The sequence below is a fragment of the Chlorocebus sabaeus genome, chromosome 18 (genome assembly GCF_047675955.1).
Source record: "Chlorocebus sabaeus isolate Y175 chromosome 18, mChlSab1.0.hap1, whole genome shotgun sequence".
Taxonomy (NCBI): domain Eukaryota; kingdom Metazoa; phylum Chordata; class Mammalia; order Primates; family Cercopithecidae; genus Chlorocebus; species Chlorocebus sabaeus.
Window position 1 is genome coordinate 26186625 of NC_132921.1, and position 13790 is coordinate 26200414.

Genomic DNA, 13790 nt, shown 5'->3' on the forward strand with positions numbered 1-13790 from the left:
TCTCAGAAAGCTTCTTTCCACTTTTTCACAGAAGATATTTCCTTTTTCACCATAGACCTCTATGGGCTCACAAATATCACTTTGCCAATTCCACAAGAACAGCCTTAGCGAAAGGCTTCTTCAAGGGAAAGACGTAAATCTGTGAGATGAATTAACAGAACACAAAGCAGTTTCTCAGAAAGCTTCTTTCCAGTTTTTAGCGGAAGATACTTCCTTTTTCACCATAGACCTCTATGGGCTTCCAAATATCACTTTGCAAATTCCACAAGAACAGTCTTAGAGAAAGGCTTCTTGAGGGGAAAGCTGTAACTCTGTGAGATGAATTAACAGAACACAAAGCAGTTTCTCAGAAAGCTTCTTTCCAGTTTTTAACGAAACATATTTCCTTTTTCACCATAGCACTCTCTGGGTTTCCAAATATCACTTTGCCAATTACAAAAGAAGAGATTTATCGAAAGACTTCTTGAAGGGAAAGATGTAACTCTGTGAGATGAATTAACAGAACACAAAGCAGTTTCTCAGAAGGCTTCTTTCCAGTTTTTAACGGAAGATATTTCCTTTTTCACCATAGCCCTCTACGGGCATCGAAATATCACTTAGCAAATTCCACAAGAACAGTCTTAGCGGAAGACTTCTTGAAGATAAAGCTCTAACTCTGTAAGATGAATTAGCAGAACACAAAGCAGTTTCTCAGAAAGCTTCTTTCCAGTTTTTAACGGAAGATATTTCCTTTTTCATCATTCCCTCTATGGGCTTCCAAATATCACTTTGCAAATTCCACAATAACAGTCTTAGCGAAAGGCTTCTTAAGGGGAAAGCTGTAACTCTGTGACATGAATTAACAGAACACAACGCAGTTTCTCAGAAAGCTTCTTTACAATTTTTAAGGGAATATATTTCCTTTTTCAGCATAGCCCTCTTTGGGCTTCCAAATATCACTTTGCAAATTCCACAAGAACAGTCTTAGCTAAAGGCTTCTTGAAGTGAAAGCTGTAACTCTGTAAGATGAATTAGCAGAACATAAAGCAGTATCTCAGAAAGCTTCTTTCCAATTTTTAATGGAAGATATTTCCTTTTTCACCATTGCACACTATGGGCTTCCAAATATCACTTTGCCATTTACACAAGAACAGCCTTAGCGAAAGGCTTCTTGAAGGGAAAGATGTAACTCTGTGAGATGAATTAACAGAGCACAAAGCAGTGTCTCAGAAAGCTTCTTACCAGTTTTTAACGAAAGATATTTCCTTTTTCACCATAGCCCTCTATGGCCTGACTAATATCACTTTGCCAATTCCACAAGAACAGCCTTAGCGAAAGGCTTCTTGAAGGGAATGATGTAACACTTAAGATGAATTAAGAGAACACAAAGCAGTTTCTCAGAAAGCTGCTTTCCAGTTTTTAACGGAAGATATTTCCTTTTTCACCATAGCCCTCTATGGGCTTCCAAATATCACTTTGCCAATTCCACAAGAACAGTCACAGCGAATGGCTTCTTGAAGGGAAAGATGTAGCCCTGTGTGATGAATTAACAGAAGACAAAGCAGTTTCTCAGAAAGCTTGCTTACAGTTTTTAAGGAAAGGTATTTATTTTTTCAAAATAGACTTCTATTGGCTTCCAAATATCACTTTGCAAATTCAACAAGTACAGATTTAGAGAAAGGCTTCTTGAGGGAAAAGCTGTAACTCTGTGAGATATATTAACAGACACAAAGCCCTTTCTCAGAAAGCTTCTTTCCAGTTTTTAACGGAAGATATTTCCTTTTCCACCATCGCCCTCTATGGGCTTCCAAATATCACTTTGCCAATTCCACAAGAACAGACTTTGCAAAAGGCTTCTTGAAGGTAAAGATGTAACTCTGTGAGATGAATTAACAGAACACAAAGCAGTTTCTCAGAAAGCTTCTTTCAGGTATTTAACGGAAGTTATTTCCCTTTTCACCATAGCCCGCTATGGGCTTCCAAATATCACTTTGCAAATTCCATAAAAACAGCCTTAGCTAAAGGATTCTTGAATAGAAACTGTAACTTTGTACGATGAATTAGCAGAACATAAAGCAGTTTCTCAGAAAGCTAGGTTTCAGTTTTTAACGGAAGATATTTCCATTTTCACCATAGCACACTATGGGCTTCCAAATATCACTTTGCCAATTCCACAAGAACAGCCTTAGCGAAAGGCCTCTTGAAGGGATAGAGGTAACTCTTTGAGATGAATTAACAGAACACAAAGCAGTTTCTCCGAAAACTTCTTTACAATTTTTCAGGGAAGATATTTATTTTTGCTCCATCGACCACTATGGGCTTCAAAATATCACTTTGCCAATTTAACAAGAACAGCCTTAGCGAAAAGCTTCTTAAGGGAAAGCTGTAACTCTGTTAGATGAATTAAGAGAACACAAAGCAGTTTCTCAGAAAGCTGCTTTCCAGTTTTTAACGGAAGATATTTCCTTTTTCAACAAAGCCCCCTATGGGCTTCCAAATATCACTTTGCCAATTCCAAAAGAACAGCCTTAGAGAAAGGCATCTTAAAGGGAAAGATGTAACTCTGTGAGCTGAATTAACAGAAGACAGAGCAGTCTCTCAGAATGCTTCTTTCCAGTTTTGAACAGAAGATATTTCCTTTTTCACCATAGCTCTCTATGGGCTTCCAAATATCCCTTTGCCAATTCCACAAGAAAAGCCTTAGCGAAAGGCTTCTTGAAGGAAAGATGTAACTCTGTGAGATGAATTAACAGAACACAGAGCAGTTTCTCAGAAAGCTTCTTTCCACTTTTTAACTGAAAATATTTCCTTTTTCACCATAGACCTCTATGGGCTTATAAATATCACTTTGCAAATTCCACAAGATCAGCCTTATCGAAAAGCTTCTTGAAGGCAAATCTGTAACTCTGTGAGATGAATTAGCAGAACACAAAGCAGTTTCTCAGAATGCGTCTTCACAGTTCTTAACGGAAGATACTTCCTTTTTCACCATAGCCCTCTATGGTCATCCAAATATCACTTTGCAAATAGCACAAGAACAGTCTTAGGGAAAAGCATCTTGAAGGCAAAGCTGTAATTCTATGAGATGAATTAGTGGAACACTAAGCAGTTTCTCAGAAAGCTTCTTTCCAGTTTTTAACGGAAGATATTTCTATTTTCACCATAGTCCCTTAAGGGCTTCCAAATATCACTTTACCAATTCCACAAGAACAGCCTTAGCGGAAGGCTTCTTGAAAGGAAAGATGTAACTCTGTGAGATGAATTAACAGAACACAAAGCAGTTTCTCAGAAAGCTTCTTTACAGTTTTTAATGGAAGATATTTCCTTCTTCACCAGAACGCTCCAAGGGCTTCCAAATATCACTTTCCAAATTCCACAAGAACATTCTTAGCGAAAGGATTCTTGAAGGGGAAGCTGTAACTCTCTGAGATGAATTAACAGAACCCACTACAGTTTCTCAGAAATCTTCTTTTCAATTTTTAACGGAAGATATTCCCTTTTTCAAAATAGCACTCTATGGGCTTCCAAATATCACTTTGCAAATTCCACAAGAATAGTCTTAGCGAAAGGCTTCTTGAGGGAAAAGCTGTAACTCTGTGAGATGAATTAACAGAACACAATGCAGATTCCCAGAAAGCTTTTTTCCAGTTTTAAACGGAAGATATTTCCTTTTTCACTATACCCTCTATGGGCTTCCCAATATCAATTTGCAAATTCCAGAAGAACAGTCTTAGCGAAAGGCTTCTTGTGGGAAAAGCTGTAATTCTGTGAGATGAATTAACAGAACCAAAGCAGTTTCTCAGAAACTTCTTTCCAGTTTTTAACGGAAGATATTTCCTTTTTCACCATAGCCCACTATGGCATTCCAAATATCACTTTGCAAATTCCACAAGAACAGCCTTAGCGAAAAGCTTCTTGAAGTCAAAGCTGTAACTCTGTGAGATGAATTAGCAGAACACAAAGCAGTTTCTCAGAAAGCTTCTTTCGAGTTTTTAACTGAAGTTATTTCCTTTTTCACCATAGCCCTCTGTCGGTTTCAAAATATCACTTCCAAATTCCACAAGAACAGCCTTGGGAAAGGCTTCTTGAAGGGAAAGCTGTAACTCTGTGAGATGAATTAACAGAACACAATACATTTTCTCAGAAAGCTTCTTAACAATTTTAAACGGAAGATATTTCCTTTTCCACCGTAGCCCTCTATGGGCCTCCAAATATCACTTTCGAAATTCCACAAGTACAGCCTTAGCGAAAGGCTTCTTGAAGGGAAAGATGTAACTCTGTGAGATGAATTAACAGAACACAATACAGTTTCTCATCAAGCTTCTTTCCAGTTGTTAACGGAAGATATTTCCTTTTTCACCATAGCCCTCTATGGGCCTCCAAATATCAATTTGCAAATTCCACAAGAACAGATTTAGCGAAAAACTTCTGAAGGGTAAGCTGTAACTCTGTGAGATGAATTAGCAGAACACAAAGCGGTTTCTCAGAAAGCTTCTTTCCAGTTTTTAACGGAAGATATTTCCTTTTTCACCCTAGGCCTCTAAGGGCTTCCAAACATCACTTTGCAAATTCCACAAGAACAGTCTTAGCGAGAGGCTTCTTGAGGGGAAAGCTGTAACTCTGTGAGATGAATTAACAGAACACAAAGCAGTTTCTCAGAAAGCTTCTTTCCAGTTTTTAACGGAAAATATTTCCTTTTTCACCATAGCCCCGTATCGGCTTCCAAATATCACATTTCAAATTTCACAAGAGCAGTATTTGCGAAAAGCTTCTTCAGTGGAAAGCTGTAACTCTGTGAGATGAATTAACAGAACAGAAAGCAGTTTCTCAGAAAGATTCTTTCCAGTTGTTAACGGAAGATATTTCCTTTTTCTCCACAGCCCTCTATGAGCTTCCAAATATCACTTTGCAAATTCCACAAGAACAGTCTTAGCCAAAAGACACTTGAAGGGAAAGATGTAACTCTGTGAGATGAATTAACAGAACACAAAGCAGTTTCTCCGAAAACTTCTTTACAATTTTTAAGGGAAGATATTTATTTTTTCTCCATCGACCACTATGGGCTTCCAAAGATCACTTTGCCAATTTAACAAGAACAGTCTTAGAGAAAGGCTTCTTGAGGGGAAAGCTGTAACTCCGTGAGATGAATTAAGAGAACACAAAGCAGTTTCTCAGAAAGCTTCTTTCCAGTATTTAACGAAAGATATATCCTTTTTCACCATAGCCCCCTATGGGATTCCAAATATCACTATGCCAATTCCACAAGAACACTCTTAGCCGAAGGCTTCTTGAGGGGAAAGCTGTAACTCTGTGAGATGAATTAACAGAACCCAAAGCAGTTTCTCAGAAAGCTTCTTTCCAGTTTTTAACGGAAGATATTTCCTTTTTCACGATAGCCCTCTATGGACTTCCAAATATCACCTTCCAAATTCAAAAAGAACAGTGTTAGAGAAAGGCTACCTGAAAGGAAAGCTGTAACTCCGCAAGATGAAGTAACAGAACACAAAGCAGTTCCTCGCTTAAAAATATCACTTTGCAAATTCCAAAAGAACAGCCTTAGCGAAAGGCTTCATGAAGGGAAAGATGTAACTCTGTGAGATGAATTAACAGAACACAAAGCAGTTTCTCAGAAAGCTTCTTTCCAGTTTTTAACAGAATATATTTCCTTTTTCGCCATAGCCCTCTATGGGCTTCCAAATTTCACTTTGCCAATTCCACAAGAACAGTCTTGGAGAAAGGCTTCTTGAGGGGAAAGCTGCAACTCTGTGAGATGAATTAACAGAACACAAAGCAGTTTCTCAGAAGGCTTCTTTCCAGTTTTTAACGGAAGATATTTCCTTTTTCACCATAGCCCTCTATGGGCTTGCAAATATCACTTTGCAAATTCCACAAGAAAATTCTTAGCGAAAGACTTCTTGAAGAGAAAGATGTTACTCTGTGACATGAATTAACGGAACAAAAAGTAGTTTCTCAGAAAGCTTCTTTCCACTTTTTCACAGAAGATATTTCCTTTTTCACCATAGACCTCTATGGGCTCACAAATATCACTTTGCCAATTCCACAAGAACAGCCTTAGCGAAAGGCTTCTTCAAGGGAAAGACGTAAATCTGTGAGATGAATTAACAGAACACAAAGCAGTTTCTCAGAAAGCTTCTTTCCAGTTTTTAGCGGAAGATACTTCCTTTTTCACCATAGACCTCTATGGGCTTCCAAATATCACTTTGCAAATTCCACAAGAACAGTCTTAGAGAAAGGCTTCTTGAGGGGAAAGCTGTAACTCTGTGAGATGAATTAACAGAACACAAAGCAGTTTCTCAGAAAGCTTCTTTCCAGTTTTTAACGAAACATATTTCCTTTTTCACCATAGCACTCTCTGGGTTTCCAAATATCACTTTGCCAATTACAAAAGAAGAGATTTATCGAAAGACTTCTTGAAGGGAAAGATGTAACTCTGTGAGATGAATTAACAGAACACAAAGCAGTTTCTCAGAAGGCTTCTTTCCAGTTTTTAACGGAAGATATTTCCTTTTTCACCATAGCCCTCTACGGGCATCGAAATATCACTTAGCAAATTCCACAAGAACAGTCTTAGCGGAAGACTTCTTGAAGATAAAGCTCTAACTCTGTAAGATGAATTAGCAGAACACAAAGCAGTTTCTCAGAAAGCTTCTTTCCAGTTTTTAACGGAAGATATTTCCTTTTTCATCATTCCCTCTATGGGCTTCCAAATATCACTTTGCAAATTCCACAATAACAGTCTTAGCGAAAGGCTTCTTAAGGGGAAAGCTGTAACTCTGTGACATGAATTAACAGAACACAACGCAGTTTCTCAGAAAGCTTCTTTACAATTTTTAAGGGAATATATTTCCTTTTTCAGCATAGCCCTCTTTGGGCTTCCAAATATCACTTTGCAAATTCCACAAGAACAGTCTTAGCTAAAGGCTTCTTGAAGTGAAAGCTGTAACTCTGTAAGATGAATTAGCAGAACATAAAGCAGTATCTCAGAAAGCTTCTTTCCAATTTTTAATGGAAGATATTTCCTTTTTCACCATTGCACACTATGGGCTTCCAAATATCACTTTGCCATTTACACAAGAACAGCCTTAGCGAAAGGCTTCTTGAAGGGAAAGATGTAACTCTGTGAGATGAATTAACAGAGCACAAAGCAGTGTCTCAGAAAGCTTCTTACCAGTTTTTAACGAAAGATATTTCCTTTTTCACCATAGCCCTCTATGGCCTGACTAATATCACTTTGCCAATTCCACAAGAACAGCCTTAGCGAAAGGCTTCTTGAAGGGAATGATGTAACACTTAAGATGAATTAAGAGAACACAAAGCAGTTTCTCAGAAAGCTGCTATCCAGTTTTTAACGGAAGATATTTCCTTTTTCACCATAGCCCTCTATGGGCTTCCAAATATCACTTTGCCAATTCCACAAGAACAGTCACAGCGAATGGCTTCTTGAAGGGAAAGATGTAGCCCTGTGTGATGAATTAACAGAAGACAAAGCAGTTTCTCAGAAAGCTTGCTTACAGTTTTTAAGGAAAGATATTTATTTTTTCAAAATAGACTTCTATTGGCTTCCAAATATCACTTTGCAAATTCAACAAGAACAGATTTAGAGAAAGGCTTCTTGAGGGAAAAGCTGTAACTCTGTGAGATATATTAACAGACACAAAGCCCTTTCTCAGAAAGCTTCTTTCCAGTTTTTAACGGAAGATATTTCCTTTTCCACCATCGACCTCTATGGGCTTCCAAATATCACTTTGCCAATTCCACAAGAACAGACTTTGCAAAAGGCTTCTTGAAGGTAAAGATGTAACTCTGTGAGATGAATTAACAGGACACAGAGCAGTTTCTCAGAAAGCTTCTTTCCAGTTTTGAATGGAAGATATTTCCTTTTTCACCATAATCCTCTATGGACTTCCGAATATCCCTTTGCCAATTCCACAAGAACAGCCTTAGCGAAAGGCTTCTTGAAGGGAAAGATGTAACTCTGTGAGATGAATTAACAGTACACAGAGCAGTTTCTCAGAAAGCTTCTTTCCAGCTTTGAACGGAAGATATTTCCTTTTTCATCATAGCCCTCTAGGGGCTTCCAAATATCCCTTTGCCAATTCCACAAGAACAGTTTAGCAAAAGGCTTCTTGAAGGGAAAGATGTAACTCTGAGAGATGAATTAACAGAACACAGAGCAGTTTCCCAGAAAGCTTCTATCCAGTTTTGAACGGAAGATATTTCCTTTTTCACCGTAGCCCTCTATGGGCTTCCAAATATCACTTTGCCAATTACACAAGAACAGCCTTAGCGAAAGGCTTCTTGAAGGGAAATATGTAACTCTGTGAGATGAATTAACAGAACACAGAGCAGTTTCTCAGAAAGCTTCTTTCCAGTTTTGAACGGAAGATATTTCCTTTTTCACCGTAGCCCTCTATGTGCTTCCAAATATCCCTTTGCCATATCCACAAGAACAGCTTTAGGGAAAGGCTTCTTGAAGGGAAAGATGTAACACTGTGTGATGAATTAACAGAACACAGAGCAGTTTCTCAGAAAGCTTCTTTCCAGTTTTGAACGGAAGATATTTCCTTTTTCACCATAGAACTCTAAGGGCTTCCAAATATCCCTTTGCAAATTGAACAAGTACAGCCTTAGCGAAAGGCTTCTTGAAGGGAAAGATGTAACTCTGTGAGATGAATTAACAGAACACAGAGCAGTTTCTCAGAAAGCTTTTTTCCAGTTTTGAAGGGAAGATATTTCCTTTTTCACCGTAGCCCTCTATGGGCTTCCAAATATCCCTTTGCCATTTCCACAAGAACAGCCTTAGGGAAAGGCTTCTTGAAGGGAAAGATGTAACTCTGTGAGATGAATTAACAGAACACAGAGCAGTTTCTCACAAAGCTTCTTTCTAGTTTTGAACGGAAGATATTTAATTTTTCACCTTAGCTGTCTAAGGGCTTCCAAATATCCCTTTGCCAATTGCACAAGTACAGCCATAGCGAAATTCTTCTTGAAGGGAAAGATGTAACTCTGTGAGATGAATTAACAGAACACAGAGCAGTTTCTCAGAAAGCTTCTTTCCAGTTTTGAACGGAAGATATTTCCTTTTTCACCGTTGCCCTCTATGGGCTTCCAAATAACCCTTTACCAATTCCACAAGAACAGAATTACTGAAAGGCTTCTTGAAGGGAAAGATGTAACTCTGTGAGATGAATTAACAGAACACAGAGCAGTTTCTCAGAAAGCATCTTTCCAGTTTTCAACGGAAGATATCTCCTTTTACACCGTAGTCCTCTATGGGCTTCCAAATATCCCTTTGCCATTTCCACAAGAACAGCCTTAGGGAAAGGCTTCTTGAAGGGAAAGATGTAACTCTGTGAGATGGATTAACAGAACACAGAGCAGTTTCTCAGAAAGCTTCTTTCCTGTTTTGAACGGAAGATATTTCCTTTTTCACCATAATCCTCTATGGACTTCCAAATATCCCTTTTCCAATTCCACAAGAACAGCCTTAGCGAAAGGCTTCTTGAAGGGAAAGATGTAACTCTGTGAGATGAATTCACAGAACACAGAGCAGTTTCTCAGAAAGCTGCTTTCCAGTTTTGAACGGAAGATATTTCCTTTTTCACCATAGCCCTCTATGGGCTTCCAAATATCCCTTTGCCAATTCCACAAGAACAGCCTTAGCGAAAGGCTTCTTGAAGGGAAAGAGGTAACTCTGTGAGACGAATTAACAGAACACAGAGCAGTTTCTCAGAAAGCTTCCTTCCAGTTTTGAAGGGAAGATATTTCCTTTTTCACCATAGTCCTCGATGGGCTTCCAAATATCCCTTTGCCATTTCCACAAGAACAGCCTTAGGGAAAGGCTTCTTGAAGGGAAAGATGTAACTCTGTGAGATGAATTAACAGAACACAGAGCAGTTTCTCAGAAAGCTTCTTTCGACTTTTGAACGGAAGATATTTCCTTTTTCACCATAGCCGTCTATGGGCTTCTAAATATCCCTTTGCCAATTCCACAAGAACAGTCTTAGCGAAAGGCTTCTTGAAGGGAAAGATGTAACTCTCTGAGATGAATTAACAGAACACAGAGCAGTTTCTCAGAAAGCTTCTTTCCAGTTTTGAACGGAAGATATTTCCTTTTTCAGCATAGCCCTCTAGGGGCTTCCAAATATCCCTTTTTCAATTCCACAAGAACAGCCTTAGCGAAAGGCTTCTTGAAGGCAAAGATGTAAGTCTGTGAGATGAATTAAGAGAACACAGAGCAGTTTCTCAGAAACCTTCTTTCCATTTTTGAACATAAGATATTTCCTTTTTCACCATAGCCCTCTAAGGGCTTCCAAACATCGCTTTGCCAATTCCTCAAGAACAGACATAGCGAAAGGCTTCTTGAAGGGAAAGAAGTAACTCTGTGAGATGAATTAACAGAACACAGAGCAGTTTCTCAGAAAGCTTCTTTCCAGTTTTTAACGGAAGATATTTCCTTTTTCACCATAGCCCTCTTTGGGCTTCAAAAAATCACTTTGCCAATTCCACAAGGACAGCCTTAGCGAAAGACCTCCTGAAGGGAAAGATGTAACTCTGTGAGATAAATTTACAAAATACAAAGCAGTGTCTCAGAAAGCTTCTTTCCAGTATTTAATGGAAGATATTTCCTTTTTCAACAAAGCCCCCTATGGGCTTCCAAATATCACTTTGCCAATTCCACAAGAACAGTCTTAGCGAAAGGCTTCTTGAAGGGAAAGATGTAACTCTGTGAGATGAATTAACAGAACAAAAAGCAGTTTCTCTGAAAGATTCCTTCCAGTTTTTAAAGGAAGATATGTCCTTTTGCACCGTAGCCCTCTATGGGCTGCCAAATATCACTTTTCCAATTCCACAGGAACAGCCTTAGCGAAAGGCTTCTTGAAGGGAAAGATGTAACTCTGTGAGATGAATTAACAGAACACAAAGCAGTTTCTCCGAAAACTTCTTTACAATTTTTAAGGGAAGATATTTATTTTTTCTCCATCGACCACTATGGGCTTCCAAAGATCACTTTGCCAATTTAACAAGAACAGTCTTAGAGAAAGGCTTCTTGAGGGGAAAGCTGTAACTCCGTGAGATGAATTAAGAGAACACAAAGCAGTTTCTCAGAAAGCTTCTTTCCAGTATTTAACGAAAGATATATCCTTTTTCACCATAGCCCCCTATGGGATTCCAAATATCACTATGCCAATTCCACAAGAACACTCTTAGCCGAAGGCTTCTTGAGGGGAAAGCTGTAACTCTGTGAGATGAATTAACAGAACCCAAAGCAGTTTCTCAGAAAGCTTCTTTCCAGTTTTTAACGGAAGATATTTCCTTTTTCACGATAGCCCTCTATGGACTTCCAAATATCACCTTCCAAATTCAAAAAGAACAGTGTTAGAGAAAGGCTACCTGAAAGGAAAGCTGTAACTCCGCAAGATGAAGTAACAGAACACAAAGCAGTTCCTCGCTTAAAAATATCACTTTGCAAATTCCAAAAGAACAGCCTTAGCGAAAGGCTTCATGAAGGGAAAGATGTAACTCTGTGAGATGAATTAACAGAACACAAAGCAGTTTCTCAGAAAGCTTCTTTCCAGTTTTTAACAGAATATATTTCCTTTTTCGCCATAGCCCTCTATGGGCTTCCAAATTTCACTTTGCCAATTCCACAAGAACAGTCTTGGAGAAAGGCTTCTTGAGGGGAAAGCTGCAACTCTGTGAGATGAATTAACAGAACACAAAGCAGTTTCTCAGAAGGCTTCTTTCCAGTTTTTAACGGAAGATATTTCCTTTTTCACCATAGCCCTCTATGGGCTTGCAAATATCACTTTGCAAATTCCACAAGAAAATTCTTAGCGAAAGACTTCTTGAAGAGAAAGATGTTACTCTGTGACATGAATTAACGGAACAAAAAGTAGTTTCTCAGAAAGCTTCTTTCCACTTTTTCACAGAAGATATTTCCTTTTTCACCATAGACCTCTATGGGCTCACAAATATCACTTTGCCAATTCCACAAGAACAGCCTTAGCGAAAGGCTTCTTCAAGGGAAAGACGTAAATCTGTGAGATGAATTAACAGAACACAAAGCAGTTTCTCAGAAAGCTTCTTTCCAGTTTTTAGCGGAAGATACTTCCTTTTTCACCATAGACCTCTATGGGCTTCCAAATATCACTTTGCAAATTCCACAAGAACAGTCTTAGAGAAAGGCTTCTTGAGGGGAAAGCTGTAACTCTGTGAGATGAATTAACAGAACACAAAGCAGTTTCTCAGAAAGCTTCTTTCCAGTTTTTAACGAAACATATTTCCTTTTTCACCATAGCACTCTCTGGGTTTCCAAATATCACTTTGCCAATTACAAAAGAAGAGATTTATCGAAAGACTTCTTGAAGGGAAAGATGTAACTCTGTGAGATGAATTAACAGAACACAAAGCAGTTTCTCAGAAGGCTTCTTTCCAGTTTTTAACGGAAGATATTTCCTTTTTCACCATAGCCCTCTACGGGCATCGAAATATCACTTAGCAAATTCCACAAGAACAGTCTTAGCGGAAGACTTCTTGAAGATAAAGCTCTAACTCTGTAAGATGAATTAGCAGAACACAAAGCAGTTTCTCAGAAAGCTTCTTTCCAGTTTTTAACGGAAGATATTTCCTTTTTCATCATTCCCTCTATGGGCTTCCAAATATCACTTTGCAAATTCCACAATAACAGTCTTAGCGAAAGGCTTCTTAAGGGGAAAGCTGTAACTCTGTGACATGAATTAACAGAACACAACGCAGTTTCTCAGAAAGCTTCTTTACAATTTTTAAGGGAATATATTTCCTTTTTCAGCATAGCCCTCTTTGGGCTTCCAAATATCACTTTGCAAATTCCACAAGAACAGTCTTAGCTAAAGGCTTCTTGAAGTGAAAGCTGTAACTCTGTAAGATGAATTAGCAGAACATAAAGCAGTATCTCAGAAAGCTTCTTTCCAATTTTTAATGGAAGATATTTCCTTTTTCACCATTGCACACTATGGGCTTCCAAATATCACTTTGCCATTTACACAAGAACAGCCTTAGCGAAAGGCTTCTTGAAGGGAAAGATGTAACTCTGTGAGATGAATTAACAGAGCACAAAGCAGTGTCTCAGAAAGCTTCTTACCAGTTTTTAACGAAAGATATTTCCTTTTTCACCATAGCCCTCTATGGCCTGACTAATATCACTTTGCCAATTCCACAAGAACAGCCTTAGCGAAAGGCTTCTTGAAGGGAATGATGTAACACTTAAGATGAATTAAGAGAACACAAAGCAGTTTCTCAGAAAGCTGCTTTCCAGTTTTTAACGGAAGATATTTCCTTTTTCACCATAGCCCTCTATGGGCTTCCAAATATCACTTTGCCAATTCCACAAGAACAGTCACAGCGAATGGCTTCTTGAAGGGAAAGATGTAGCCCTGTGTGATGAATTAACAGAAGACAAAGCAGTTTCTCAGAAAGCTTGCTTACAGTTTTTAAGGAAAGGTATTTATTTTTTCAAAATAGACTTCTATTGGCTTCCAAATATCACTTTGCAAATTCAACAAGTACAGATTTAGAGAAAGGCTTCTTGAGGGAAAAGCTGTAACTCTGTGAGATATATTAACAGACACAAAGCCCTTTCTCAGAAAGCTTCTTTCCAGTTTTTAACGGAAGATATTTCCTTTTCCACCATCGCCCTCTATGGGCTTCCAAATATCACTTTGCCAATTCCACAAGAACAGACTTTGCAAAAGGCTTCTTGAAGGTAAAGATGTAACTCTGTGAGATGAATTAACAGAACACAAAGCAGT